This window comes from Tachysurus vachellii, chromosome 14 (assembly GCF_030014155.1).
Source record: "Tachysurus vachellii isolate PV-2020 chromosome 14, HZAU_Pvac_v1, whole genome shotgun sequence".
NCBI lineage: Eukaryota > Metazoa > Chordata > Actinopteri > Siluriformes > Bagridae > Tachysurus > Tachysurus vachellii.
Window position 1 is genome coordinate 6,569,700 of NC_083473.1, and position 5,826 is coordinate 6,575,525.

Here is a 5,826-nt window from a genome sequence, read left to right on the forward strand (position 1 = left end):
CCTAGAAAAAGAAATAAACAATGGATTTGCACCTAGGAAAAGGTAGTCTGACTAAAGACTCTAGCTCTACTAAGAATACATTTCCAGACCCTCCAAACTCATGTGAGTGGAAACAGCACTGTATGCCCTGCCTGCTTTTGTCTAATATGCTAATCCATGTTGACATTGTCCCATCAGGTAGCCACCTCTGAGAAGGAGCAGATGATTGACATTTGGTTTGAACTATTAACTCCCAGGGAGGTCTAGTGACAGATGAAGTGAGCACAGTGAGAGCAGCCATCTTGGGAAAGATCCATGTGGATAGTGTGAACTCATCCTGGTTTTAATAGCTTTTTAATAAAACACAACAGATGCTACAGGTGGATGTCTCATCACAGCTTCTTATGTGCCAATTTTAGGAAACATTTACGTCATACAAGAAAGAAAAACACAATCTAGTTTAATATTCTGCATTTAAAATGTGAACTACTTTCATCAGAAATAGTGTTTCTCTTAGGAAACCTTGAGAGGAAACTCAGAAGTGAAATTATCCAATTATAAAAACCAGATAGGTGGATAATAAATAATTACAATATACATTAGGTTCTATATCTAACTAGCTTCTATCGATGGATTATCATCTTAATGAAAAAAAACCCATCTGTATCTCCATAAAGACTGTCGGAGGTCTAGATGACATCTGTATCTCCATAAAGACTGTCAGAGACCTAGATGACGTCTGTATCTCCATAAAGAATGCCAAAAATCTAGATGACATTTGTATCTCCATAAAGAGTGTCAGAGACCTAGATGACGTCTGTATCTCCATAAAGAATGTCAAAAATCTAGATGACATCTGTATCTCCATAAAGAATGTCAAAAATCTAGATGACATCTGTATCTCCGTAAAGCATATAAGAGATCTAGATGAAATCTGTATCTCCATAAAGAGTGTCAGAGATCTAGATGACATCTGTATCTCCATAAAGAGTGTCAGAGATCTAGATGACATCTGTATCTCCATAAAGAGTGTCAGAGATCTAGATGACATCTGTATCTCCATAAAGAGTGTCAGAGATCTATATGACATCTGTATCTCCATAAAGAGTGTCAGAGATCTAGATGATATCTGTAGCTCCATAAAGCGTATAAGAGCTCTAGATGAAATCTGTATCTCCATTAAGAGTGTCAGAGATCTAGATGACATCTGAATCTCCATAAAGACTCTCAGAGATCTAGATGAAATCTACTGTATATTTATATGTCATGGAAAAAACACTGGATGTCGTCATTGAAAATTCTGGCAAATAGACAAAAAGGTTTTGAACAAAACTGTAGGAACACAGAAATCAAGGCAAAAATATTATTATTTATGCCATTTACAAACCTTACTGTTTACTAGCCTGCAAAGATCATGCTTGAGCCATGTCTAAAACCTTGTTATCCAATTGTGATTTTCTCACAAAGGTTTTGATCAGGTTGTTGAATAGTTACATGTTATATTGAAATAGATATACGCCTAATCAATTCAATTTGTAATCGAACTGTCTGCCAGCTCCTGTATGCATTTGAATCCTTCTTTAGTTTTGAGTATATAACTTTATAACTCACACATAACAGCACTTGACGTCGACGTGACAGCGAAGTGAAGGAGCGGTGAGGTGACTTAGCAACAAAATAGTCCATGTAGGATTTCATATCATATAATAACTAAGTGACTCACAAAATATATCTATATATCATTTTATATACATTATATATATATATATATATATATATATATATATATATATATATATATATATATATATATATATATAATGTATAATGTATAATGTATAATGTATATAAAAATATATATAGATATATTTCTTGTGTTTATATGACATGGATATTTTTGTATGTAATAAAAAATTAATTGTGGTTACAAAGCATACACAAAATAAGACATATCAGTGTTAGAGGTTTTCAGGATTTGATTTTATGAATAACCTTCCTGATTTATATCCAACATAATTTTTATCCAATTCCAAATAATAATAATATAATAATAATAATAATAATAATAATAATAATAATAATAATAATAATAATAATAATACTAGTGTCTGAAATCATAATGATAACACAGATATATATACACTTGTTTTTTTATTGAAAATGAACACAAGGTTTTAATTTAAACAAATAAAGGTAAACGCTAATTAGAAGATTTTTTCAGTATTCTCAGATTTTTGGACCTCACTGTAATATCTGTATCATTTTTATAAACATTTGTGTTTCTTACCCTAATTAATTAAAGTTCCTTGTAATAATAAATAAATGCTAAATTGAAGTCTATCAGTTCCCCTTCACAAGAGCCTCAGTAGAGCAGGGAACTATATTTCTGAGAGCAGAATTACAAACACTCGCTCCAGTTTGCAGCCTCTTCACTGCAGTGTGGCTTAAGACAAAAGAGTTTACTTAACTAGTTCCTAGATGTAAACACTCACAGTGCTTTCCACAGACAATCTGGACCAATATTAGTCCAATAATATGTCTGCTTATTCAATAAGCGAGTTTAAGATATGGTCTCAGTCTACACCACAACTTGATTTATACAGAGAAGCTGATTTCAGCTGGGTTGAGAAAATCACCAGCATTTTGCAAATAGTGTCCTGTTTGGTTTCACTGCTTAAATACAGTGATACCTCGAGATACGAGTGCTTTGAAATACGAATTTTTTGAGATACGAGCTGTGATTCGACCATATTTTTGGCTTGAGATACGAGCAAATTTTTGAGATACGAGCACCCGAGCCGCCGCCGCCGAAACAAAGATCCCCAACAACCACGTGTGCTCTGTTTCCCCGCCTCAGCTTCCCGCGTCTCACTCGGTTAAAGCCGCCTTTCCACTGCACATGACAAACGACGGCCGATAAAAAGGAAGTCATTCATTTCCTATGGAGAGTCGCAAAGTCGCGTGAGGTGCCGACAATCTGCGGATCCGTAATTTTCGGATCCGTTTTAAGCGTTGGATCCGTTAAAAAATTTTACTTGTGCGACTACACTGCATCTGATATGCCGACCGGAAGGGTTTTTATTAAAATGACCGGCAGATGTTAGTGAGGAAAGAGTGACAATAAACTTGAACTTAGCAATTAAGTTCAGTTACAGTAAGTTAAGAGAATACAAGCATCGCGTTAGTTCTGGCAGGCCACGTCATCAAGCGTGCATCAGCTATTAATCAGCTGTCCACGACGCGCACCACTCCGGTTACGACATCCATATTACCCGACAATTTAAATTCCCATTCATTGCTGCTGCAATTTAAACTCCCTCCTCCAACCCCGACTCCACCATGCCGGAACCCGTGTTCGTTGTACCAGTTTACGTCATAAATCTCCACATATTTTTCTCTCTCTCTCTCCCTCTCTCTCTCTAATAATTTAATTATTTATTTATCCATTTATTATTTTCCTTTCCTATTTTTAACTCTATGCATGATTAATTGTTCTGTTATAAGGGGGTCTATTCTATTTTCTAGTTGCTGCTCTCCCCGCTCTAAATGAAGTTTAGTTAAGTTCCATTTAAGTGTAAAGTAGCATTAAGAGTGCGAGTAAGTGAACGAAAGTGAAAGTGTAATTCCTCCTAACTCCTCCGCCTGTTTACTCCCCCGCCTGTTTACTCCTCCCTCAACCTCCGTGCGCATCTTCCGTAAAGTAAAACCAGTTAATTTTTTTAACATTCTCTTTTATTACTGTATGTTTTTGTACAATATTTGTCATTTATAAATACAGGTACTGTACATTTTTCATATTCAAAACACATAAACAAAACAACTGGAGTGGAATTTTGCGAGCTGGAACGGATTAATGGGATTTCAATTAATTTAAATGGGGAAAATTGCTTTGAGATACGAGCAATTTGAGATACGAGCAAGGTCACAGAACGAATTAAACTCGTATCTCGAGGTATCACTGTAATAATAAAGAAAGCACAGTTAGATTGAAACACCGTTTTTCTGTTCTGCATATATATTCATTTTGAAGCCTTGTGGGAATTTAGGATTGATAGGCAGAAATTCAATCAATACTTAATGATTAAATTAGGAATTAATTTAATAATTAATTTTAAAAATAAAATGTGTTTATTTATTTATTTATTTATTTACCTATTGTTTCTATTTTTGTAAGTTTGATTATTTTTAATTTGGTCTGCACTTTAACATATAAAATAAATATCGGTTTCTTAATTTGTTTGTTTGTTGGTTTGTTAGTGGGTTTACTTATTGATTCTCTGCCCATTTTGGTTAGTAAGTTTTTGTTTTTTTTTGTTTGTTTTTTTTGTACATTTGGGATGTAAAACTTGTGCAATGTACTTAATAACTTTTAATTCACTTAATAAAATTAAATAATAGAACAGAATTTCATTACAGAAAGCCTAATGTACTAGAGATTCACTAGATATTCCACACAAAGAAAAACAAACAAAAAAAAAAAGTTTTATCTATTTGTGTAATTTTTACCTAGGGTTTTTTAATGGATTTGTCTCTCTGAAACGTGAAGCCTCTAACGTGAGAAGTGAAACATGAACATCTTAACAAACCGCTGCTGTTCATTCTGTCACGGGGCAGAAAACATACTTGACGAAATATATTATTGCCCCCTGCTGCAAGCATGAACCCTCACACACACACACACACACACACACACACACACAATCAAACCCCTGATGTGATAATAGAAATAAAATGGTGGTTTACAGCAACATGTCAAAAATGGATTTGTACAAGTCAGGTATTTGATGAAATCAATAATGAAAATAATCAGGGCACCTCGCAGGCCTCAAGCTAGGGGTCTTAACGTATGTGTACATTCATTTGATTGAATGGATGTTCAATTCCTAACTCTGATCAGTAAAAGACTTTAATCCTCATAAGCGAAACATAAACATAGATAAATCACAACCGAAGACTAGTGATGCTGTCAGCTTTCTGAACATAGATTTTTAGATAAAAATTATGAGAATTTAGAAAGTTATGTGGACAAATAGCTAGATGTCATTAAATAATAGTAGGCATAGTACTCCAGCCCTGCTAAAATCTCAGACGATGTTAATTAAACATCAGCTCTGACTTTAGCAGCTGTAACTCAAACCACATATTTTATATTATTGCACTTCTAATACGTTTTCATTTCTGTAAGTAATAACTCGTAATCATGGGTACTCCACATTATCAAACCACCACTTCCTTATTTATTCTTTCATTCATTCATTCATTCATTCATTCATTTTCTACCTCTTATTCGAACTATCTCGGGTCACGGGGAGCCTGTGCCTATCTCAGGCGTCATCGGGCAACAAGGCAGGATACACCCTGGATGGAGTGCCAACCCATCGCAGGGCACACACACACTCTCATTCTTATTTATTCTTCTACAATTTTATTCCCTTAAGTAACAGCATTCTTATAAAACAGATAAAACCATGAGCTCTTACCTAAACACGGGTCTTTGCGGTCTTTGTGGGAAAATGCTTTCAGTACAGCTATAAATCAACGTAACTGTGAGAAAACAGGCAAGAAGCCCCAAAAAAAAATAAAAATACAGACTTCATTATAGTGAAAAATGATTTGATTGAAACTAATCATCCAGCTCATTACTCACTACAACCTGCTATTTTATAAAATATAATCAGTCTTATAAGCTGACATAAGAAAGTTTGATTAGAGTTTTAATTTTGCTACTTTGCTACAAACAATGGTCAAGATGTAGGCTACATTCAAGAAGACGAAGGCAACGCATGTCAGTACAATCATTTATATCTATATCTGCCAAGTGAGATGTAGGAATAATACTAATAGGAA